This window comes from Narcine bancroftii, chromosome 2 (genome assembly GCF_036971445.1).
Source record: "Narcine bancroftii isolate sNarBan1 chromosome 2, sNarBan1.hap1, whole genome shotgun sequence".
In the NCBI taxonomy this organism is placed as follows: domain Eukaryota; kingdom Metazoa; phylum Chordata; class Chondrichthyes; order Torpediniformes; family Narcinidae; genus Narcine; species Narcine bancroftii.
Genome location: NC_091470.1, coordinates 30,908,608 through 30,936,184, shown reverse-complemented (window position 1 = coordinate 30,936,184; position 27,577 = coordinate 30,908,608).

The following is a 27,577-nucleotide window of genomic DNA, read 5'->3' as shown; positions in this document are numbered from 1 at the left end:
GCCGTGAATGGTTATCCATGTTCCCAGTCAGCAGATTGCAAGTCAGCCAGGACTCCTCTTCCATGCACTGGCATAACTTGGTAGCATGTATTAAAAGCCATGTCACACTTTGAAATTCCATTTCCTGATCCTGTCTGTTCATGGGCAGTAAGCTTAAAAATGGCATGAACATCAATTGAAAAAACTCATTCTGTACTGATCCTGAACGTCTGCTGAATTAAAGTCCAAGGAGTTGAATTATCTTTCTGTTTTTGTGATCTGTCAGAGAATTTGGTGCCATGTCACAACAATATGCCATTGGATTGATAGCTTGGAGCTTGAAAGGGATCAAACTGCATTGCATTCACTGTCAAATTGGGATTGGATTGGCAGCCTCCAGGGAAAGAGAAGTTTAAAGGTTCATTTCCATTTTGCCAATTGAGTAAGACCTTGGTATGTTGTGAAGGGTTTGATGTACAGTTACTTAGACCTCTTTTTGCACATATCCCATGTGACTCTTATGAGGTACAATGCTGCTTGACTTGTTTTAAATAATTTTGATTACTTTTTACATTCATTTGATTCTTAAAACAATACTATAAACCTTTATAAGCTTTACATCTCACCAAAAACCTGCATCACTCCACTTCTGCATAAATTGCAGGTATCGGGCAGAGCAGCATTAGGGGGAAACGTGAACCACTGATGACAGCACATAGACCTGCCAGATCTTAGATCACTACAGAATCTAATCAAAACTCGGGAGTTCTCTGCGGGCCGCCCATGGGGGTTACGGCTTCTATTAGCTGTTCCTAACTTTTATAATTTTTCTAGCTTCCATTCCTTTTTCCCAAAGATATTTTAATTTTTTTTGTTTTGATTATTTTCTTCTTAGAATTCTTTTTAAGTAAGTTTAATATGGCTACATGAGGAGGTAAGGCTGGAAAAAAAAAAAGAAGAAATCCCCACCTTTGGAGAATCGATCTCTACTATTCTGGAATATATTAAAGGCCTGAGGAAGGATGTTAAAGAATCTAAAAATGATGGAAAAGATATTAAAGCATCTATTGCTCAGGTTGCCAATAAACTGGAAGATTTATAGACTCTTAATGAAATTCACGTTACTAAAATTAAGGATCTGGAAACTCCAGCTTAATTTCTGGAAGCCCAGCTTCAAGACTTGCAATGAGATAATACTGTGTTAAACAGATCTGTTATTAAGAAAGTCGTGGATTTGGAGGCCAGGAGGAGAAGAATCAATTTAAGAATCATCAGATTAAAAGAAGAAAATGAATCAGGCCACCTTACCAAATTCATTGCTGAGTTTCTCCGCGAGTTGTTTGGTCAAGACTTGTTGCCCATAGTACCAGAAGTCGACAGAGCACATAGATCACTTTTTCCTAAACCAGCTCCTGGTGGCAAGTTTCACTCAATTAGTCTCTGCCTACATGGTTTTCAGATTAAAGACCAACTGATGTGGGAATCGCAGCAGAGAGGGAGGCTGCAGTACTGTGAACAGAACATTTGGATCATTGATGATTACATTGCAGAGGTCATGAAGGAAATTACTCAGTACAAAGAAGTTATGTCTCAATTCTACAAAGATGGTTTTAAACCATCTCGGCTTTTCCTGGCTAGAATGTGAATCATTTTGCCGGATAAGTCTATGAAATGGCTGAATTCCTCTAAGGATGTTCAGATCTCATTGCTGCAGTCAGAGGTTCCAACCTGCATCTGAAGATCTAAAGGGCGTCAATCATCCCAGACCCAAGAAAAGTAATGTGAGCTGCCTCAACAACTACCACCCAGTAGCACTAACTTCCACTCTGATGAAATGCTTTGAGAGGCTGGTCATGGCCAGAATTAACACATACCTAAACAAAGATCTGGACTTGCTGCAATTTGCCTATCGTCACAATTGCTCCACTGAAGATGGTCTCCACTCAGCTATGGATCGCCTCGGAAGAAGCAATTCATACATACGGCTGCTATTCATCGACTACAGCTCAGCCTTCAATACCATTATTCCCTCAGTGAATAAAGAAGCTATAAACTTTAGTCCTCTGTACTGCAGTCTGCAAGTGGATCCTTGGTTTTCTCATCACAAGACCACAGCCAATCTTAATTGGAAACAGCGTCTCCTCCTCACTGATTATCAACAGAGGTGCACCCCAGGGATGCGGGCTTAGCGCACTGCTTTACTCATTATACACCCATGACTGTGTAGCCAGGAACAATTCCAATGCCATCAAAAGTTTGCAAATGACATTACAGTTGTCGGCAGAATCACAAATGGTAATGAGGAAGTATACAGGAGAGAGGTAGATCAGCTTGTTGAATGGTGAAACGACAACAACCTTGTGCTCAATGTCAGCAAAACCAAGGAGATGATTGTGGAGAAAGTCAGAGCAACACGACCCAGTCCTCATCAAGTGCTCAGTAGTGGAGAGGGTCATGAACTACAATTTCCTGGGTTTGAACATCTCCGAGGATCTGCCCTGGAGCTTCCATGTTAATGGAATCAGAAAGAAGGTTCTCCAGTACCTATACTTTGTGAGGTGTTTGAGGAGATTCGGTATGTCACCAAAGACTCTCAAAAACTTCTACAGGTGTACCATGGAGATCATTCAGGCTGGTTGCATCACTGCCTGATATGGAGGTGCCAACTCTCAGGACAAAACTAAACTCCAGAGGGTTGTTAACTTGGCCTGTGACATCACAGGCACCAGACTTCACTCCATAGAGGACATCTATATGAGGCGGTTTCTTGAAAAAGCAGCCTCTATTATCAAAGACCCCCCCTCCTGCCACCCAGGCCATGCCCTCCCCACTCTGCTACCATTGGGGGAAAAATAAAGGAGTCTAAAGATGAGCACTCAGTGGCACAAGGACAGCTTCTTCCCCGCTGGCACCAGATCCCTGAATACTCAATGAACCTTACTTTTTGTGAACTATTATTTTTATTTTGTAGTAATGCTGTAAGATGGAATGTTTTCACGATGCCACTGCCACAAAACACCTCATTTTATGACTTGTTCGAAATTTTGTCCTGCTTCAGCTGTTCAGTAAAGTGCTGATATGTTGGGTTTGAGTGTATCACATTCTGATTGTTATTCTCAGTTTTTGTTGGCTGTCTAATTATGCTGGTATATTATTCTCTTCAGAATAAGGTATTTTTTGGATTTTTCTTTTGATTATTTTTATAATTGGGGAAGCATCCTTTTTTATTCATTTTTATTCTTTTTATAAGAATATTAATGTTTTGTTTATCTTTTTTTAAGTTAACAATTATTCATTTGTTAGGATCTATTGTAAGGTCATTATATCAAAATATTTAAAACTGCTTATAATTTTGATTTCGATAACAAGTATACAGCTGTCTTTCTCTTTGATCTTGTGTTTTCTTGTTAGGCAAAACATATCTAATGGTTTATGGAAGCTTGAATTAGCTTTAAACTTATTAGAATTGCTTATTTGGGTTATCTGCTTGGTTTGCTAGCTTTTTGTTCCCAGGGATAGCTTCGAATATCTGGATGGGTGGAAGGGATGGTCATTTTAGATTGGGCTTCTCCTGTGAAGTTATTTTGCCTCGTTTAAGATATGGCACTTTTAACACTTACAGAGTGTTTATAATTTTACTGCCAATTAATTTTTTTTTGCTCTCAATTTTGTTTTCTTGTTAATATTGGATTCTAATTTTTCTGATGCCTAAAGCTATAAAGATAATTAGTTGGAATGGTCCTTGATTGAATCATCCTATAAAATGACATAATATTTTTTCACATGTTAAAATGTTTAAACCAGATGCTCAATTTCTGATTTGAATGTTAATTTTCAAACACTGTGGGGTTCCTTTTTGAAAAAAAAAATTCTAATCTTTGATTTGTTATGAAGGTAGAAATATTGACCAATGAGGTAATTTATCACTCTGATAAGAATTTTCTCTTTCTTTTTTTTGGCCAAACAGCTTCTTTCTTGGTAATGGGTTTAGATTTTTCCTTTTTTGAGAATAAAATAAAATAATATCACCACAATGAAATTTGTTTGATTAAAATGTAGGGTACCTTGCATGAAATTATATGATTTAAATGCATGTATCCTTTCGAATTGTAACATATATCCATGTGTACTTTGTATTTTTGGATGTCAAATTTCAATATTAATAAAAATATTGAAAAATAAAGAAAACATTTAAACCAGGGATATTTATTTTACAAGAAACTCATTTTCATCTCTCTCATACCTCTTATATTTCAAGATTTTGGAAGGGACTGCACTTACATTCAGCATTTATGGTTAAGTCTAGATGTTTCAATATTGATTGATCAGTCCATTCCATTTGTTATGCATAATATTATTGGTGATCTATTGATTCTATCCAGTAAATTCTATAATAAATTGATTGTTTTTGTTAATATTTATGGCCCTAATATAAAGGATCCAAACTTTTACGAATAGCTTTTTAAAAAATCTCTTCCCAGATTTAAATTTATATTTTTTTATTGTAAGTGATTACCTGAACTGTTGGCAAGATCTCCCAAAACTGCCACGTTAGACAAGTCTGCTATACTCATTAACTCATTCATGTTACAGTATGGCATTAGGAGATTCTTTTCCTTCCAAATGATAAGGAATTCTCTTTTTTTTCTCTAAGGTGTATCATACATATTCTGGGATTGATTATTTGCTTGCAGATAAACAACTAATTCCACTTCTTTTCTTTGGCTTGGCTTCGTGGACAAAGATTTATGGAGGGGTATGTCCACATCTGCTGCAGGCTCGTTGGTGACTGATAAGTCCGATGCGGAACAGGCAGGCAGGGAAAATTGGTTGGTTGGGGTTGGGTGTTGGGATTTTCCTCCTTTGTCTTTTGTCAGTGAGGTTGGATCTGCGGTCTTCTTCAAAGGAGGTTGCTGCCTGCCGAACTGTGAGGTTCCAAGATGCACGGTCGGAGGCGATATCAGCCCACTGGCGGTGGTCAATGTGGCAGGCACCAAGAGATTTCTTTAAGCAGTCCTTGTACCTCTTCTTTAGTGCACCTCTGTCTCGGTGGCCAGTGGAGAGCTCGCCATATAACATGATCTTGGGAAGGCGATGGTCCTCCATTCTGGAGACGTGACCCACCCAGCGCAGTTGGGTCTTCAGCAGCATGGATTCAATGCTTGCGGACTCTGCCAGCTGGAGTACTTCAATGTTGGTGATGAAGTCACTCCAATGAATGTTAAGGATGGAGCGGAGACAGCACTGATGGAAGTGTTCTAGGAGCCGTAGGTGATTCGGAGCTGAACAGGAGCGTGGGTATGACAACGGCGCTGTACACGCTGATCTTTGTGTGTTTCTTCAGGTGGTTGTTTTTCCAGATTCTTTTGTGTAAATATGATTCCTGTAAATATGAGAGCATATTAATCTCTGACCACTCTCTGGTGGCTGTTCACTAATATTACAGATTTACCTTGAACTTTTAACAAAGGCACTTAAATCCTATTTTATTGTCAGATCCTCACTTTTTGGAATTCATGAAAGATCAAATAGTTTTCTTTTTTTTGAAAAAAAATCCTATTGGGAGGTTTCTGGAAAGGTAGCATGGGACACTTTTAAAGCTCTATTACAGCTAATTTAGAGAGAGATGAATTGGCCAATCAATTGAAGCTTATAGACCAGCAGTACGCTGAGCTTTATCAAAAAAAGGGTCGAACTTAAAACTAAGCATGGTTTACTTCTTAATGATCCTATTCAACTTTTACAGAGTAAATCCAAATTTTACATCCACGGTGATAAAGCAGGAAAGCTCCTAGCTAGCCAATTGAAAGAATCTACTGCTAAGTGACTTATTTCAGAAATTCATAAAGATAATGAGGTTATTACTACAGACCATGTAGAGATAAATGAAGCTCTTTGACATAAATCAGAATTGCTTAAGGATTCAATTTTTATGGAAGAATTTTTAGATGATTTGACTTTTCCTTTTGCTTTCTGCAGAAGACCGGTTATGGTTGGAAAAGCCTGTCTCCTCTGAGGAGATTATTGCAATAATTAACTCTTTAAAATCTGGCAAGGCTTGCGGCCTGATGGTCTTCCAGCTGAGTTTTATAGAACTTTCTCGCAATCGTTGGCAACACAATTAAATTCAATTTTCTCTGAATCTTTTGCTGTTTGGAAATTACCTTCTACTTTTTATGAAAAGCCTCAATTTCACTTATTCCCAAAAAGAATAAGAATTTATCTGGCTCTTCCTTATATAGGCCAATCTCTCTTTTGAAAGCTGATGCTAAGATTTTGTCTAAAATATTGGCCTGAGGGTTGGAAAACATTGTGCCTCTTATTATTTTTGAAGATCAAACTGGGTTTATTATTCTCAATTTAATATCCATAATTTATTAAATATTCCTTACTCTCCTCCAGTCTCATCTTCTGAGTGTGTTATCTTATTGGATGCTGAAAAACCCTTTGATAGGGGAGAATGGGACAATTTATTTAAAGTTTTAAACATTTTAATTTTGGCCCTAAATGTATCAGTTGGATTACATTGATATCAAGTCAAATCAAGTCAACTTTATTTATCGTTTATACCGTACCCACACAGTAGGACTACAGAGCATATTTACATAGATATGTTAGGAAAGCAGTTAACACATTAAAATATTAAGGTATTGAGATCCTTATACTGTAAGTCCACAGTGCACATCTTTACTGGTTGTTCAGGAGCCTGATGGCTTTAGGGACAAAAGCTGATTCACACTCTGGACACAAGGGCCCGAGTGCTTCGGTACCTCCTGCCAGATGGGAGAAGGGAGAACAGTTTACACAGGGGATGTGTGGAGCCTTTCATAATATTTATTGCTTTCCACCTGAATCATGTGTAATAGATATCCTCCATCCCCAATGATCTTTTGCATTGGCTTCACAATCCTCTGCTGGATCTTGCAGTCTGAGGTGGTACATCTTCCAAACCAGGCAGTGATACAGTTGCACAGGATGCTCTGAATCCAAATAATAATGGAACTAGGAGTTACCAACAGGACGGGCTTCCAGAGAGTCCTTCAAATTTTCAAACCAACATGATGTAAGAATGAGCTCCATGTTTATTTTTGACATTCTCCCAAATCTTTCTTTTATTTTCTTTCTTTGATATATTTTATGGGGGAGGGTGAGTGGGTGGGGGGGGGTTTATATATATTTCTTTCTTGTAGCTTTATTGAATATGTCTACACGGATGTGATTTTAAAATTCTTAAATAAAATATTCAAAAAAGGATGCTCTCAATCCATCCTCTGTAGAATGTAGTGAGGATGGAGGGTGGGAGATGGACTTTCCTCAGTCTTCACAGGAAGTAGAGGTGCTACGGCGCTTTCTTAGCTGTGGAGCTGGTTTTAGACCAGGTGAGATTCTCTGCCAGGTGCACTCTGAGGAACTTGATACTCTTGATGACCTCAATGGTTTAGCCATCAATGGCCAGCATGGTGTGATCTCACCAGGCTCTCCTAAAGTCGACAACCATCTCTTTTGTCTTTTTAACATTCAGCTACAGGTTCGTTAGTGTCTGCACTTCGTCTCTATCTGCTGCCTCCTTTTCTTACTGATAAACCCCACCACTGTTGAGTCATTAGCGAACTTAATGATGTGGTTTGAGCTGTTTTTAGCTACACAATCATGGGTCAGTTGAATAAACAGCAGTGGACTAAGCATGCAGCCCTGGAGATGTGGGGGGGGGCCGTGCTGAGTGTGATAGTGCTGTTTTCGATCTGGACTGCCTGAGGTCTCCCCGTCAGGTAGCTGAGAATCCAATTGCAGAGGGACATGTTTAGTCCCAGCAGGCCCTACGACCTTATCAGGTACTGAGGTATGATTATGTTGTCAATAAATTGAAGTCAATAAACAGCATTCGAATGTACGAGTCTTTATTTTCAAGGTGGGAGAGGGCTAGATGAAGGGCGATGGTGATTGCATTGTCAGTAGGGAGGTTGGATTCATAAGCGAACTGCAGGAGGTCCAGTGAGGTGGCGGCAGGTGTTTGATGTGCCCCATGACAATCCTCTCAAAGCACTTCATGATGATCGGCATGAGTGCGACAGAGCGATAATCGTTGTGGCAGGACACAGATGACTTCTTTGGCGCAGGGATAATGGTGGTGTCATTGAAGCATTTAGGGGTCACAGGGATACTCAGGGAGATGTTAAAGATGTCAGTGAGAACATCTGCTAGCTGAGCCCTGAGCACTCTGCTGGGAATGTTATCCAGTCCAGCATCTTGCCTTGGGTTGACTTTGCCTAGTTTTCTCTTAACATCAGCCATCGTAAGACACAGCACCTGATCATTTGGAGGAGGTGTGGCCATCTCCACTGCCATATCATTTTTTTGCATCAAATCACATGTAGAAGTTGCTTAGTTCACCTGGGAGGGAGGCATCATCACAATTTCAGATGGTGTAGTCTTGTGGTTAGTGATATCTTGGATCCCCTTCCACATGTGTCATGTGATCTTGCTGTCCAGGAAGTGACTGTGAATGTTTAATCTCCCTGATGGCCTTAGACAGCTTGGCTCTTGCCATCGCTAGGGCTGACTTGTGGCCTGCTCTGAAAGTCACATCTCGCTTCCAAAGCAGCACCTGCAGTTCTGCAGTCATCTACTGAGTGAGTAGTGATGGATTTGGGCATAGTGATGTCGTCAGTACGCTTACTGCTTTCTTGAACATGTTCCAGTCAGTGAACTCAAAGCAATCTTGAAGTGCGTGAATGGCCCCCACTGGCCAGGTTTTAACCTACTTCAGGACTGGTCTGGAGCATCTAGCGAGCAGTCTGTATGCTGGGATTAGCATTACAGAAATGTGGTTTAAGTATCGGAAGTGGGGTCAGGGCTCCACTCGATACATGTCAGAGATGTTCGTGTACACAAGATCCAACGTGTTTGCCCCGCTGATATATTTATCTCCACTTGCCTCAATCCTTACCAATTCTTTAAAATCCAAACCCTTTAATCTTTACCACAGAACTAGGCAAGGTTGTCCTCTTAGCTCATTGGCATTTAATTTGGCATTAGACCATTAACTGTGGCCTTTTGACAAACTAGTGACATCTCTGGAATCTTCAGAGGTGGGAGTGTTCATAAGGTTTCTTTCTATGCAGATGATCTTCTGTCGTATATTTGAGACCCTGATCATTTGACTCCACCTGTTCTTCACCAATTTGGTCAATTTTCAGGTTATAAACTAAATTTTCCAAAAACCAAATTGTTTGTATTGAATTCTTCTGCTTCTCTAGATACCACCTTTCCTTCTAAAATAATTTAATTACCAAGGTGTTACTGTTACTAAAAATTGTATTAATTTGCTTAAAGTGAATTTTCTTACGTTAATGAAGCCTTTAGCTTAGTGGTCGCCTCTCTCTATGTCCTTAATTGGACGAATTAATGTTATAAAGATGAATATCTTATATATTTTCCAAGATGTTCCTGTTATTTGCTCCAAAAACTCTTTTGATTCACTTGACTCAATTATTTTCTCATATATTTGGAAAAATAAGCATCCTTGTCTTAGAAAGGTTTTCCTTCAAAATCTAAAAAAGAAAGGTGGTTTGGCATTACCTAATTTTAGATTTTGGATGTTGAGGATGGAGCGGAGACAACGCTGGTGGAAGCGTTCTAGGAGCCGTAGGTGGTGCCGGTAGAGGACCCATGATTCGGAGCCGAACAGGAGTGTGGGTATGACAACGGCTCTGTATACGCTTATCTTTGTGAGGTTTTTCAGTTGGTTGTTTTTCCAGACTCTTTTGTGTAGTCTTCCAAAGGCGCTATTTGCCTTGGCGAGACTGTTGTCTATCTCATTGTCGATCCTTGCATCTGATGAAATGGTGCAGCCGAGATAGGTAAACTGGTTGACCGTTTTGAGTTTTGTGTGCCCGATGGAGATGTGGGGGGGCTGGTAGTCATGGTGGGGAGCTGGCTGATGGAGGACCTCAGTTTTCTTCAGGCTGACTTCCAGGCCAAACATTTTGGCAGTTTCCGCAAAGCAGGACGTCAAGCGCTGAAGAGCTGGCTCTGAATGGGCAACTAAAGCGGCATCATCTGCAAAGAGTAGTTCACGGACAAGTTTCTCTTGTGTCCTCAACATCCATTGGAGCGCTCACACCCCTAACGTCGTGGTACTCGAGATGGCAGAGGTCGACAGCATCGAGTCCACGCTGCTGAAGATCCAGCTGCGCTGGATGGGTCACGTCTCCAGAATGGAGGACCATCGCCTTCCCAAGATCGTATTATATGGCGAGCTCTCCACTGGCCACCGTGACAGAGGTGCACCAAAGAAAAGGTACAAGGACTGCCTAAAGAAATCTCTTGGTGCCTGCCACATTGACCACCGCCAGTGGGCTGATAACGCCTCAAACCGTGCATCTTGGCGCCTCACAGTTTGGCGGGCAGCAGCCTCATTTGAAGAAGACCGCAGAGCCCACCTCACTGACAAAAGGCAAAGGAGGAAAAACCCAACACCCAACCCCAACCAACCAATTTTCCCTTGCAACCGCTGCAATCGTGTCTGCCTGTCCTGCATCGGACTGGTCAGCCACAAACGAGCCTGCAGCTGACGTGGACTTTTTACCCCCTCCATAAATCTTCGTCCGCGAAGCCAAGCCAAAGAAGAAAAATTTTAGATTTTACTATGGGGCAGCTAATATTGGATGTATCATATTTTTGGATTGATTATAAGGACGGAATAAATCCCTCAAATTGGATTAATTTAGAAATGAACTTGACTAAAAAAATATTCTCTGATTTCAATACTTGGGGCCCCATTATATTTTTCTGCTTCCAAATTATCCGACGATTTTGTTGTTAAGCAAACTTTGAGATTTTGGTTTCAATATAGAATTTTTTTGGATATAATAGATTTCAACTTGCTCATCCTATATTACTTCATTCTTGTTTGCCACCTTCTGTGCAAGATTCTGCTTTTCATGAATGGCTTAAATTGGGTATCCAATCTTTTCAAGATTTATTTATTGATAATAATTTAGCTTCATTCAAAGAATTATCTCTTAAAATTAAACTTCCCAAATATCATTTCTTTAGATACCTACAAATTAGGAGCTTTTTGAACTCTGTCGTGTTAAGACTTCCTTAAGACCGTGTTATAAATGCAATAGAGATTATCTATGATTTTAAACGGAATCAAAACAAGTTGATATCATCTATATATGATTTATTATTAAAGTCCAGGTATAATTTCTGAGAGAAGATTAAAAAAATGATGGGAATAAGATCTTTAACTTTTAATTTCTGTTAGTACATGGGAGTCTATCTTAAAATTTGTAAATTCATCTTCTTTGTGTGTCCGACATAAGCTTTTACAATTTACATCGAGCTTACTTTTCTAAAGTTCAATTGGTGAAATTTTACTCTAACATTTCCTCGAAATGTGACTGGTGTAAAACTGAAGAAGGTACTTTATTACATATGTTTTGGTCTTGTTCCTTTCTTTCCATGTTTTGGAAAGATATCTTTTGTACCTAATCTTTAGTTCTCAATGTGAATCTGATACCTAATCCTATAATTGCCCTTTTTGGATCAACTAAGACAACTGATTCAAATTTAACTGTGTCTCAATCCCATGTGGTCTCTTTTTCCTCCCTTATTGCTAGACGCTCAATATTGATGAGATGGGAAGATGCTCTCCTTCCTACTTATACACAATGGTTGATATCTGATATGAAGGCATGCCTAACTTTAGAAAAAAATCAGATGTTTTTCTATTGTAACCGATTTAAATTTTATAAGTTTATGGGGTCCTTTATCAATTATTTTTGCAATTTATAAGATTACTTGGATCTTTCTTTTAATGATATTGAAATTATATGTACTTACCAGATAATTTCAGAAGGAAAAAGGTTAGAATTTGTAGTATAGCATAATAGTTATTTTTTAAAATCTTTTCATATGTTTTAGGGTAAATGTTTAAGCGTTGGCTACCTTTTTTTCTGTTTGATTGATATGATATTGAATTTATATATAATAATTTTATTTTTCTTATCTAATTGTTTTTTTTCTGTATATTCCTTTTTATAAATTACCTTTGATTAATGGCTCATGCTTATATACTATTTCTGTAAAATTCAATAAAAATATTGAAAAAGAATACAGTAAAATCCCTATTATCCAGAATTCAAACATCCAGCAGCCTCAAGCAACAGGCAAAAAAAAAAAAAAATCAGGGAACGTAGAATAGGTAAAAAATACAGAAATTTAAAATTGGCATGCCATGCCATTAGTTCACCAATCACGCCACATGCAATCTCAAGGAAATGGAAAATCCACTTATCTGCAATATACCACTCCCCATTGGTGAGAGATGTCAGGGGTCTTACTGTATACAAAAAAATAAGCAATTGTTGGATGTGATTTCTACAATAGTTTGTGTCTTTGCATTACTTAGTTAATATCTTTGGTCATAAAACAACAATAGTTACCACATGTATGTCCCCGATCACTTGATAACTCATTTTGGCTGCAATAAATTGGAATTAGATTATTTTCTGTGCACTTTCCAAGCTCTGAACAGCCTTGAAGTGTGTAATCAAAAACATCACTCATGACTGGATCTTTCTGTGTTTGAGCTCCAATCTTTGAAGCTGTCAACAGAAAATAATCACTCATAAGAGCTTGGATATAAATGGTACTATTAGATCTCATGTTTTAACTCTCAAGGGGTAATCCTGACAGTGTGCTGTCAATGTATTCTGCTTCAAGGAGTTGTCAGGCACATATTAAGAAAAAAACGTGATGCCGCTGGTGGGGAAATATGTTAGGCTAGGATTAGATTTTGCAGAAATAATTAGTGCTCTGTTATCAATGCAAATGAACATTTAAGAAGGAAGCATTTGAACATGATACCAAGATTCTTCTACTTTATTTAGGTGTAACTTTGATTGCTTGTTGTGAAACTGCTTTAAAAAAAACACTGACAGATATGAGAAAATATTTTTTCTTTCTCGGAGGATCAAGAGTCTTTGGACCTATCTTCTGGAAAGGGTAGCAAAAGAATATTTTTATTTCAACCTCAAGTTCATCCTCACTTGTAGAAAAGTTGCAGTGAGAAAACATGCATTGCAAGCAGCCCTGCTATGAGTTGACAGGGGTAGTCAGTTAGTACAAAGCAACAGCAACATCATTTTACTCATGTGAGGCTCATTCAGGAGTCTGATGACAGTGAGAAAGAAATTGTCCTTAAATCTGGTGGTGTATGGCCTCACAGTCATGAATCTTCTTCACAATGTGGCCAGGGTAAGATGAGTCTTTTGATCGGTTGGCTGGTTTTCGAAGAAGTGTAGGGAGAGTCAGACGGATTTTTAATAAGACAGGGCATTTGAAATTATAATAGCAGGTGGAATGCAGGGTTATGCTCACAGTCAGGTCAGCCATGATCCTATTGCAAATCGATTGTCATCCACATAAATACAATGCACAGATGCATCAAAATTCTTTCTTGTTCAGCCAAACAGGTGCATAAGATACACCAACTGCAATAGTAAAAAATATATAAATGACCACAAATGCAAGACAGATAAAGAGCATTATGGACTGACCGACTGAGTGTGGACAGTCATCATAAAGGATGGAACTCTTCTGCAAACTCTGTGTGAGTTGTGGTGCAGCTGGGCCTAGCTGTGCAGAGAGAGAATGGCAGTTGGACCATGCCTCATAAGTTAATGAAGGGTTAAAAACCACAATTTGAGAACTGAGGGAAGTCATCTAAGGAAGCCTTGAAAAAGGATCCGTAAGCTTACGGCAATGCAGCATCAGTCAGTCCTCTCTCCAATGTCCTTTTGTTATTCAGTTAAAGAACTGAATTTGGACACCATTGAGATTTGAGATTAAATTCTGTGGACTGTGTTTTTGGACTGATTTACTTTACTGACTGACCTGGGGCTTTTTTTTTGGAGGGGGCGTCCTCATTTTGAATATTGGGCACAGACTGTAATAGTCTTGGTTTTCTTTTGCATACACTGTTTGTGAAGACATGATATCTGTATATTTGTTATAGGTACTTATAGTGGGGTTAATTGGGTTAAGATATCATATAGTTAATAGTTATTAATAAATTTAGAGTTAAAATTTAACCCTTTTGAATTGCATCTTCTTTTGTTGCTGGTTTGAGGTGTAACAAGAGATAATGAATATCAAAGGATAGATAAATAAATATTCACAGCTGCAGTTGGTGCATGAAGAAGAAAGTATTAGTTCAGTAGTGCACACTGGCACCACCCCCTCCCCCTACCTTTCTGTCAGACGCCTGCCGGCATTCTCTCATACTTTGATGAAGAGCTCAAGACCAAAACGATGGTTCTGTATCTTTGTCTTTGCTACATAAAGGGCACTCTTTGACCTGTTGAGTTTCTTCAGCATTTTGTGCTTTTACTTCAACCATGGTGTCTACCGATTTTCACGATTCATTTTATTTTGGTGGTCCTGGGGAGTTTTGTTCAGGTGAGAATACTACAGCAGGTTCACAAGCCTGGTAGTTGTTGGATTAGAAACTGTTCTGGAAGTAGGAGGTCTTCAGGCTGGTCTTCAGTACTTCCTACCTGAAGGGAAAAGCAAGAAGAGGTTGTGACCAGGGTGAATGGAGTCCATCATGATGTTGTCTGTCCTCTTAAGGCAGGCCCTCACAGAGATGCTTCCAACGAATCAGAGATCTTCTTGTGTAGTGAAGCTATGTTGAGGAATTGAGTGACCTATTTCCTGCTCTTAATTCATAGATTTATCTGTTTTATAAAGCACGTCATGGAAAACCCACATGTTCTCCCTTACATTGCACATCACTTGGCTAATGACAGCCCTTATGCCATAACCTGAAGGATCACAAACTGACCCTAATTAATCAATGGTTTTGTTGAATCATGCTCCATGGAAACATACCCTTCGACGTAACTTGCACGGTTAGTGTAGTGGATAGCGCAATGCCTTTACAGTACCAGCAATCGGAGCCCAGGGCTCAAGTCCAACACTGTCTGTAAGGAGTTTGTACATTCTCCCCAATCTACATGTGTTTTCCCGGGGGCTCTGGTTTCCTCCCATCATTCGAAACCGTTCGGGGGTGTAGGTAAATCGGGCGGCATGGACTCGGGGCCAAAATGGCCTGTTACCATGCTACATGTCTAAATTTAACCAAAATGTCCTCTCACACACTATCCCCACCTGCCTGTGCTTGGAACCTATCCCTCCGAACCTATCCTATACATATATCCATCCAATGTTTCTTTAACATTGAATAGTACCTGCCTCAACTACCTCCTCCAGCAGTTTTTTTCCATATTCTGTCCACCCTCTGTGTAAATAAAGTTATCTCTCAGGTTCCTATTGAACAGTTAGCGTAACTCTGTTACAGTGCCAGCAACCAGGTTTCAAATCCGACACCCTCTGTGAGGAGTTTGTGCATTCTCCCATTGTCTGTCTGGGTTTCCTATAGGCGTTCTGGTTTCCTCCTACCAGTCAAAATGTATGGGGTTGTAGGTCAATTGCGTGTAATTGGGCAGCACGAACTCGTGGGCCGAAAGGGCTTGTTACCATGCTGCATGACTAAAATTAACATTTAAACCACTACCCCCCACCCCCCATCTTAAACCTATGTCCTCTTGTTCTTGATTCTCCTACCTTGTTTTTCACTCAATCTATTCTTCTCATGTGGTATAAGAATAAGAGAAGGATGAAGGTCTGTTTTTGATAAATGTTGTGAAAGGATGTTGTTGTTCTTTGGACAAGGTCTATGGAACATCTTTCTTCAATAAAGGATTAGATGGCATGAAATTAGCTGATAAATGAAATATAAAAATGACATACTATTGTATCAGTAGAAGTGTTTAGATGTATTGGGGAAATCCTATAATTATTTGTACCTTCCATTCCAGAAGGTGCCAACTACATGCACCTTCAAACTCGTGGGAGAAATAGACTTGGTAAATGCAGGAAGTGTTTTGTCCAGAGGACACAAGTTGAAAGTGAAAGATATTTAACAAGAATTTGAGCCATTTTACAGAGAAGATGGTGAGAACATGGCTGCCACAGGAGGTTGTTTGAAGCAGGTTCTTTTGTAACATTTAAGAAAAAAAGAATGGATGGGTTTAGAGAGATTTACGCCAAACACAGGCAGATGGAACAAAGATAGTTGCGACATTTTGTTCAGCATGTGAAGTTGGGATGAAGGTCCTGTTGACATGCTATAGGACCCAATGACTCTGACCCATAAGCTATAACTAAATGATCAATATTGTACAAACCGAAGTTTTCCAATAATTGCACATTATGCTTCAGTGGCTCCACTAGACTGTGAAGGTGTCTCCATGAGGATATAAAACAAACAGAAGCAAACAATGAGAAGCTGGAGGGACTCAGCTGGTCAGGCAGAGAGTGAGAAATGGACAGAAAAACATAGAATATTACAGAACAGAAAACAGGCAACTTGGCCCTTCTTATTTGAGCCAAACTGTTATTCAGCCTCATCTCATTGATCTGCACCCATTTCACATCCCTTCATAGCCCTCTCAACCACGTACTTGTCCAAAGTTTGCTTAAACGATAAAGTTGACCCCACAGTCACCACTTCAGCTTGCAGCTCATTTTGTACTCCCATTACTCTCTGTGTGAAGAAGTTCCCCCTCATGTTCTTCCTAAACATCTCTTCTTTCACCCTTAACCCATGACCTCTGGTTTGAATCTCATCTACCCTCAGTGGAAAAATGCCTATTTGCATTTACTCTTTCTCTACCCATCATAATATTGCATAACTCAATCAAATCTCCCTCATTCTTCTACACTCCAGGGAATTAACCTGTCATGAGGGCTCCCCTGATTATCCCCATTCTGCAAAATGACAATGTTCCTGAGTTGAATGCCATTCCCACTGTCTATAAAATAGAAAACCTGTTTTTACCTGGGCCTTCTTGCTGAAACCTTTTGTTTCTTGATAGGGTATTCCTTACTTCAAATCCCGAACCCCCCCCCCCCACCTCAGCCTCTGTTTGTTGAAGCCTCTGAAGTGAAAGCCTCAAAATCCCATTCTTACACAGGCCACTCCCACAGTAGTCGCTCCTCTTGAGCTTCCCTTTATTAGCTTCATCTAGTTAGTCATTGAAAAAAACACAAACCTACATTCCTGGTGTTTTTTAGACACTCCTCTTCTCATTCCAAGTCCTGCTGTTGTAGTTCCCAACAAGAAACAAGCAAGAATCTCCAATGCTTCTCATCTTGCTGCAAGATGGACAGTCAATATTTTGGGTTGGAACCTTCCTTTGAGGAGACTGAAATGGGAAGGGGAGATAGCAAGTATTAAAAAGGAGGTTGAAAGGCCTTGGGAGGGAACCAAATGTAATGGGGTACTGGACAAATGAAGGTGGGAGAGGTCAGGCCAGTCAGAGAGGATGGATACCACTGGGGCAAAGCAGTGCAGGAATCGTCTGGGGGCAATGCACACCTGCACTGTTAGTGTCCACAGCGCTCAGAGAATGTTCTGATTACAGATATCGTGAGGTATTATGTAAAATCTTGAGAACAGTAGCTTGGAAGGGGGCAGGGAATGATTTAAGAACATCTGCAAGCTTGATATAAGAATGGAGTCTCATATTCGTGTAGATGGTTGATGGAAATCTTGATTGGCATTTTGTTGCACGTTCACATGGGGAAATCTAATGCTTTTTGCCTGCTAACCTGATATTGATAAAAATTAAACTAAAAAAAGTAAATCACTAAAACTGTAGTTGATTGAAATCTGAAACAAAGACATGAAGTTTACTGAGCCTGTTTTTTTCTTTACATTAGTTTGATATTAATGTCTTAAGATGTTGCTAATGGATACTTTTCACTGTTGACCATTCAATTGACAGTATTAGAAAAGAAGAAAAAAAAAAGATTCTTATTATAACCACAGAAACTATCTATTTTTTCAGTTTTAAAATCACTTCAATTGGTGACAGCCTTAACAACAATCTCTATCAACCTTCTCCAATTAATTTAAATCATGTTTGACTTGAGCTTTCAAAGTCAAAATAACTAGTTATGATTTGTAAAAACAGATTTCATTCTTGCCTTAATGTGAATGTGCACCTTACAACTTTAATACCATTTGAGGAATCATAAAATATGTCTGCTACTTATCTGGTAGAATACCAAGGCACTGTGTACTGAGTTCCAAGCTAAATACTGTTCAAGTTCAGTTGTAGTTAGGTCTCCTTCATTATGTTTAGTCCATGGCATCAACTTGCTATTATAATGCATTGTACCTCATCAAGAATTTCATTTGGCATTGACTCTCTTATCCAATAGAAGCACAATATATTTATATATAAAAATACATGGTAATACGGATGGTATATGAGACATTCATAATCTGCAGATGGCAGAATATATATATTTTTAAAATTTAGACATGCAGCAAGGCCCACAAGTCTGGGCCGCCCAGTTATACCGAATTGACCTACAACTCCAGAATGTTTTTTAATGGCGTTAGGAAACCCATGCTGACATGGGGAGAAACTACAAATAGCGTCGGATTCGAATCCCTGTCACTGGCTTTGTAACAGCCATGTCACCCTTAGATAAATGGAGTGAAATCCAAATGTAGCCTGTTTCTTACTTACATTTTTGCCCTTGAGTTGTATTTTCAAATAATCCTCAAAATTCGCTTGAATTCACAGTGAACACAATTCGCTAAAAGTTTTGAAGATCACTGATACTATTTAACTCCCTGGTATCAAAAATATTCACTTATCCACTGGTCTTAATGTAAATTAGCAAAGAAAAGAGGTGTTTTTTTAAGTTCCCTCGATCTTCTGGAAGGATGGAAGTGAGGATTAGCCTCTTGCGGTTCCCATTAATGTTGTTTTCTGTGTTGAAGTTTCTTATTTTTCAGGGAGAGAAGCAACTGTTCCTCAGGAACCACGCTGACTTTGTCTAATTACTCCAACTTCAAAAGATGCTACCTTTAAAGCTGTTGTAGCTGCTAGTCTCTTTGTGGAGAAGAATACTGATTTTCAAAGTGTGTTTGTGCCAGCATGGATTCAGGAAGATACAGCAGTTAAAACAAGACTCATAATTATGGAGCACAGAGCTCACTTAGCTGAAGACATGGTCATTAATGGTGAAGAACTGTTTAAGTTTAAAAGAACTGGAAGAGGATAGATATCACAGGGAACTCTAAAACTTAGAACACAGAATATTACAGCACTGCACAGGCCCTTCTGCCCATGATGTAAACCTAGCCAACAACCCTTCCCTACCTCACACCATAAACCTCTATTTTTATTGCATCCATCTGCCTGTCTCAGTGTCTTTTAAATGTCCCTATTGCACCAGCCTCCACTATGACCCCTGGCCGGAGGTGAATTCCTAGATCTAGGAAAGGTGGAGCAGAGGGAAAAGCGACTAGAATAATTATTTTAATCTTGCAACGTCACTCAATCCAATGCAGGTAAACTTAGGGCAAATATCTCAGATGCAGGAAATTGGAAATAAACATGGAAAATCCAAGAAAAACTCTGGAGATCGGGAATCATCCGGGGCAGAGAGAAAACTGGGTTAATATTTCAGGTTCATTTCTTTTTTATTCTGAACACCTTAATTGATGAAAAACGATTTATCTTTCCACAGCTACTGCCTGACTGCTGAGCAGGTCAATTATACTCCCTTCAAAGTTTTACATACACCCTGTCACTGCAGGAACACTGCTTGATTTAATTATTATGAAGCTGTCAGCTACCGCTGACATTAGATGTAAGAAACGTCACCAAGCCTGATCTCAGGCCATTTGTAACAATCCTACAATTTCTCTGCCGATGGATGGAGAGCACCTAAATTGATGAGACTCAGCATCATAAAATCTTTTGAATGAATTCTAATGCACAAGATCTTTGAAACTGAATGTAGCCAAAATTACAGCACTTTTTTTTTGTATAGCATCTAAAATCATTTGCTCTCTCCCAAAGCTATCCATCTCGACCCTTCACTTCACTTCCCCCAGGAGCACACCACTCTAACTTCTAAGTGGAAAAGTTCCAGATGCTCGAAAGCAAATCATTTCAACATAAAATAGGTAACTTTTCAAAATTAGTGTGCCACATATAAATAAAGCGGTCGCAGATCAAGGGAGAACTGATCACGATGGCAGATGGAGAGATTTTGTGATGGTGCTTGGATTTGGAGACTAGCTTGAAAAACTGAAGCTTCACGATCACACTTTTAGCATCTGTCAGAGGATTAAAATGTGTAAAGACTGGTGTCAAGTCTCAATAATGCATTATTTTATTGAGAAGGCAATACTGGTGTTTTAACTCTTTTTACATGTAAACCCATCACATCTCTATCCAGAAATCAGTACAGGGACAAATTATGCTGCTTTGAATGTCAGGGAAAGTTTTCAATTTCTTTTGTGTGTCTTAATGACAATCCTTCATAACTGATTATGTCAAGCTTTACATAAATTAGGATTAATGGATAGGATCAAGTTATTCTGTAACCTTGAGAGCTTGGCTTCAGTGTCCAGAGCCTACAGACATTAGTTCGCTTTTGTCTGAAGATGGCTGTTTCAAATTGCTGGTGGCGTCGCATATCTGAGCATTTTACATCTAATACCATGTAGTCAGCCACGTGGAGCTTCCTATTCACTGTGTCTTTGGTTATTTGTTAATGATTTATCCTGTATCAGAATTGTTATCATGTTTATTATTGTACTTAATGTTGCAGGACATTAACCCTACAGAGTCTACAAAGTAAAACTCATTGAAGTGAATGTGGACCATGAGTCCCTACGCCACACTGCAGGAGAAATATAATTACATTATTTTTCTTCTTTTAATATCAGAAAATTCCAGTAGATATGGTTGAGTTGATTTTACTACAAAATGAAGCCTCCCTGGTGTATGAATGGATCATGGAAATTCCCACAAGGATTATTAATACATTTAAAAAAAACAGAGATACAGCACGACAACTAGCCTTTCCAGCCCATGAGCCTGGGCTGCCCACAAATGCTCCCATGTGATCAATTAACCTACCAATCCTGAACATCTTTGGACCTTCAGGTTAATACTGGGCGGAATAATCCATTGCAGGACTTGTCCAATTCTTCTTTCATTTCATGGTTTCTTTGAAGTGATAAATCTGCTTCCTCATGTTATCTAAGTATTTCTTTCTCAGCCACTCTCTGACATTTGAGATGAGATGGACACCTAAACCAATGGTTTCATTAAACAGAAGAAATCACAGGCAGACACGTAACATTTCCCCTGTGTGGTTACAACTACAGAAGCAAACCTGTACTGAAACATTTATAGTGACAGTGTTATATGCTACAATTCTTAAAGAAGTCTGCACCAAATAGTATGTGAGCCACATACCTTACTCATGGAGTCACAGAATCACATTGAACAGGAACAAATCCTTTCCACAGATTCTGCCAGTCACCAACACTGAAGACAATTTTCAGTGGCCAATTAATCTGCCAACCTGCACTTACTTGAGATATGGGAGGAAACTTGGGCCATCACATGGAGAGGGTGCAAACTCCACATGGACACCATCTGAGCTGAGAAGTGGCAGGTTTGCGAGCTGAGCTACTGTACCATCCTGAACAGATCATGGTTCAGAGAACAAATTAAGGTGAAGTTTTTTTTTTTCTGGCTCGTTGTACAATTAAGCCGAGAAAGCACATATGCTCTTGAAAATAAAAATAAATTGCAATTTTGGAAGTGAAATACTCAACAGGTCAGACAGCATCCGAAAGGGAAAAACAGTTATTGCTTCAGGCCGGAAACCCTTGACTCAAGCCAAGTCCGATACTGGAGTACCATGGATGATCCTAAGTTGATGAGGAGAGTGATGCAATATATGACCTCAGGAGACGTGGTTAGCTCAGTATTTAGTCCAATACTATTACAGCAGCAATGATCTGGGTTTGAAAGTGGCACTGCCTGGAAGGAGTTTGAACGTTTTTCCTGAATTTGTCTGGGTTTCCTCTGAGTGCTCCAGTTTCCTCACACCCTCCAAAAAGAACGTACATGGCTTGTTGGTTAGTTGGTGCATTTGGGCAGCCTGGGGTCACATGCCAGAAGGGCCTGTTACTGCACTGCGCCACTAAGTTATGAAGTAAAAATTAACTCTATTCTGTTTGTTGTCTCATATCATCTGGCAGACATCAATTGGTGTGAATGTTCAGCTGTGACTACATGCTATTTCATTGTTATTTATATAGATTAATTTAAAAATGAAGAAGGAGTCCAAAATGATCTGGGGATTCTAGTGCATGAAATACTAGAATATAATGCATAACATATGGGGTATGATTTTATTAAATGACAAACTGAAGTCAATGAACTGCAGCCTGGCGTATGTATGAGGAGTCAATCTCCAGATGGGTTAAAATGGAATGGAGGGAGAAGGCTACAGCATCGTCAGTGGAATGATTCCATGTGTAGGTGAATTGAAATCTGTCCATTGCATCTCTGGGAGGTGTGCTTCCATAACTAGATGCTTGAAGCATTTAATTATGGTGGATGTCAGTGGCACGGGTTAGTAGTTTTTGAAGCCTGTTACTGTCAGTCTCTTTGGTACAAAGATGATGGTGGATGTCTTGAAACCTGCAGGAATGATGGACTGCTGCAATGATGTGTTGAAGATCTCTGTAAAGACCTCCAACAGTTGGTTAGCACAGTCCTTCAATATCTGACCGTGTATGTTGTCTGGTCCCGCTGCCTTGTGCGGGTTCACCTTGGTTAAGATTCTTTTCAACTTGACCATGACTATGCAAGGGGCCTGTTCCTCTGGGGAAAACCAAACTTTCTTTGGTGTCAGCCTTTCTTCTCATCAAACCTTGTGAAAAAGATGTTCAGTCTGTCCGGAAAGTAGACATCTTTGGCTTTGACTTGCAAGGTTGCCTTGTGATCTGTTCATGTTTTGATACCTTGCCACACGTGCCTTGAATCACTGGTGTAACTGCCTGTAGATCCTTTGTACTTACCCATGCTTTGCTTTCTGGATTGCATGGGAGAGTTCAGCCCAGACTGATTTTAGTGCCCTGTCCTGTAGGTTCATCTAAAGTGCCCCAACCTCTGCATCCAACCATGGTTTCTGAGTAGCCCTGGTTGTATAGGATTTAATCTCTAGGACATCCTCGATGCACTTGCAGATGTAGACAGTCACTGAGCTTGTGTACCTGTTGACAGTTGCATAGACATTGCTGGTGGCCTCCTCCCTGAAACAACTCCAGTCCTTGGTATCAATGCAGTCCTGTAGTGCTGCTGTGGCCTCCCCGGCCATGTCCTGATCATCCTGCGAACAGGCTTCATTCATTTAGTCAGTGGTCTGTAGGCCGGGGTTAACAGGATGGATATATGGCCTGAATATACAAGGTGAGGGGTGGGGGTAAGGAGCAAACTTGCATGCACAAGGGATGCCGGTGTACACACGACCTAGGGTGTTCTCTCCTCTGGTGGCAAAAGTGACATGCTGTGGAAACCATGGTAGAACAGTTTTCAGATTGGTGAGGTTGAAGACATCAGCTACAGTCATCAGGGGGAGATGTCCGAGCTTCACAGATGGCACCATAAAGCTCCATCATTTCCTCACTCTCATTCTCCAAAGGAAGAATGTGAACTGCAGCAATCGGATTTGTCAAGATTTCTCTGGAGAGGTAAAGGGGTCTTCATTTCACCATCAGGTATTTAATCTCTGGTGATCAGAATGTCTTCACAGCAGAGACATTTGTGCACCATTTCTTACTGAAGTAAATGCACAGATCCTTTCCTTATCTTGCCTGAAGCAGCATCTGAAAGAGATAAGGCCATCTAGCTGGATTGCTGAATCTGGAATGGAGTCCTGGAACCATGTTTCTGTAATCACCAGAGCACAGCAGTCCCTGCAATTCTTCCTGGTTCGCATGCAGTCTCTGATCATCCATTTTCTTCTGAAGCAATCTTACATTTGTGAGTAAGATCATCAGGAGCATGGGTCTGAATGGGTTAACTCTCAGTCTAACCCTGACGCCGGCCCACTTGCCATACTTCTGCCTTCTCACACAGTACTTCCAAAGACCTCCCACCCATCTCCCATGATCCCCTCTATGGTTAACTGCTGTCCAGCTCGCTTCCTTCAGTATGTTAAAACCATTCAATAACTTACCTGTCCATTCCTCCAGTTTAAAAGTCCAGGTCTTATTTCTTATTGTCTCTCCTCTTTCTCAATCGTAGACAATTTGTGTAGGATAAGAAATTCCACCATTGTATGCAGCCAAAATGGCCACTGCAACTTTGTGTTCTGCCAATTTTTTTTTCATTGAATATTTCAAGACTTAGAATTCCAGACGTTTGAAGTGGAAGGTTATCAAGCATTCAGAAAGTGGCGTGGAGGCCAAGATTAAAGCAACCATGATTTTCTTGAGGGGCCAAAATGATCTATTCCCAATCCTGTCTTGCTATGTTTTATCACCAAAATGAGGCCCTAAATTTAACCACACCCCTAATGTATGATGAATCTTACAGCAGGGCAATAATCATTTAACGTGAAAATACAACACATCAAGCATGTTCCCTGAATATTCAGCCTGACTTCCCAACTTTGAATGTGCAATAGTTTATTGTGTAGGAATAGTACAACCTCTAGCATTTTGGACAATCATCTGCCTAGAATCTAAATGTGTCACATGCAAGTACTGTACGCTCTCTGGAAATATTGCTTGGGAATGTAGAGTGATCAACTACTGTGGAAGCAAAGAAACTCAACTCCAGTAGAGAATTCCTCGATTATTCTAGGATTAATTTGATTTTCAGAAATAAAGTAATCCTACAATATTAGTATTTTAATTTCAAGAATATAATAAAAGATGAATATATTTGGAAATTTAGCCACAATGCACATGCTCAATTTATAGTGGTTTGCACTTTATATCTGACAAGCGCAGTTGGTAAATGGAACTATATCCTGGTTATTATGCTTTTTCTAATGTTTGACAAAGATAAATTGTCTTAATTATTCATACCTACATGGAAAAAAAAGACCCCAATTTAGTGCAGATTCATTTCCCATTGAAAAAAATGTGTTAATCGATCCTTCCAATCGGGACTGTTGATCATCCTGACTGAGATTCCCTCATGTCTCCAACAGAAAATTGCCAGGGAGAAGTTTCTAAGGACATAGTGCCCTCTTCAAATGCCTGCGCTTCGGGGAAATGTGGAATGACAATGAACACCTGGAGCTAATCCACCTGTTTCTTTGGGCTGATGGGGAGTTGGTGAAGCCTGGCCTTGTGGAGAGCAAAGTGTCATTGAGCTCTCAATTAAAGCAGTCTTCTGCAAGTTGTGGCTCGTGGCATTGATCAACTGATTATGCAACCATCTTTTTTTATGGGCGGATTCAGAGTTTTAACAGTAATGGGACTACTTTTGGAAGGGCAGTTTAATTTCCATTCAACACTGCTCTGCCCAAGACGCCAGTGAATTGTGAATGTCTCGCAGGACATTAAGAAAATTAACCCCCTCCATCGACTCCATCTACACTTCTCTTTTCTTCGGGAAAGCAATGAAGGCCAAATCCATGTTGTCACATTCTCATCTCCACACCTCCACTGTGCAGAAGTTACATACATTTGAAAACCTGGACCACCAGATTCAAAGAAAGTTTCTTTCCTGCTGCTTTCAGACATTTGAGTAGACCTTTCTTTAGTAAAATGATGCTGCCCTTTCAAGGTTTTAACTGAATATTTTCTCTATCACACTATGTTCTGCACTTTTGTTTTATCAGAACATAATAGGAGCAGGAGTAGGTCTTTCAGCTTTTCAATGAGACTGTGGCTGATCTCCACCCACCTGCCTTTTCCCCATGTCCCTTAATTCCCCTACTATTATTTTGCATTCTTCTCTGTGGATTGTCACCTTGTTGTGGTGAAGAAGGTTATGTGGTCCTATGATCCCGAGAGCGAAGCCATCTGGAATTATGCTCCTGGTAGGGTCACTCATGGTGCTAAGGTCAAGGGTGAGGCCCCTGACAAAGAACAATCTAACCAAGTCCTCAATAATGAAACAGGTGGACAAAGTTACTCTAATCTCAATGGCTGTAAAGGCAGCTCAAAGCTTCCACAAATCCATTGGCTCCAATCGCCGTGGTTTCCATGCCATGGAACTAGTTAGTTAATTTGTGAAATATCGTGTGCTTCTTGGAGTGCAACATCAAGTACACGTTAAATAAATACACACACAGGTGTCTTCTCTTTGTGGATTAATGGAACGAAGGCCATTGTACTTCACTACGAGGGATAGCCGCAAATACGATTATTTTGCACTATCTGATAATTGGGTTCACTTGCCTGGAAAGCACGCAATACAAAGGTTTGACAGTATCTTGTAACATAACCATTCAATTCAACATATGGGAATGAATTGGGAAATTCTGACCTGATGTCTCACTACCAAGGATTGGGCAGCACATCTGTGTCTGCCTTAAGGCATTTCATTTATGCAGCGAATGTACAGTATTCTGATCTACTTATTGCATCAAAGCCTTGAGTCACAGCCACTGCTATTGACAAGAAGGGGAGGCAACATGGCTGAGCACATAAATGTGAATATAGCATTTGTCTTAAAAAATAAATGATTTGAAGATACTGGCTTTTAAACAATTCTTCTTTCCCATTCAGCTTTGAACACCAAAGTACATTATTTGTCTGCTAAATGCAATTCTTGCACAATGCAATTATGGCACCAGCGACACTGGTTCAAATCTGATTCTGTCTGTTGTGACAGATTATAGATATGTTTTTGGGAGATAAATTGGGGAAGGTTTTTTAGTGTAGGTCACATACAAACACTTCAAAACAGATCTCATTTAAAAGACTAGTGTTCTGCTCAAGCTAGACAGGCCGACTCCAAATGGCTTTGCAAAAACTTTGGGGTGTGCCCAAGGGACTTCACTAATGGATTGTTGTTTTGAAAAGCAACAGATGAAAGGGATCAGTGCCGCAGGCTGTCTGGGAGTGCAGCTTGCTGAGGTTTTTGGAAGCAGAGAGAGTCAAACAGGGTTTTTCTCAGAGAGAGAGAGAGAGAGAGAGAGAGAGAGAGAGAGAGAGAATTTCTGCAGTGCTACAGTCAGCAGAAGTAGCTGGGACTGGAACAGGACAAGCTGGCAAGCTTGTGGAAAAACCCCATTTTGAAAACGGGTTGTGAGTGCTTAGTTCAGCCTGGTCAAAGCCCTTGTGGTTCATGCAAGAGGAGATGGCTGGCTGCATAATGTTTCATTTCAAATAAGAGAAACAAAAAGGAAAGAGGTTATCATCTGGAGAACCCTGATGGGGCAAGTTTCTTCGGCAACACACTGAAGTGGCTGAATAAAATGAATCAGTTGTGGGTGTCCAGCGAACAACAAATCTCTCTCTGAAAACTAACAAGAACCTTCCTGAGCGGTACCTTTCAAGCACCAAAGCCTAGTGAACTTCATAAATGTTAACTTCCGTGCACAATATAAGAATTGCCTGTGACCAGTAAACTTGGACGAATGAGAAGTGAGATTGGACAGTGAATCAATGAACCTTTCTAAACTTAATTACACATTACATGCACGTGAGCTTAGAATTAGAATGGGG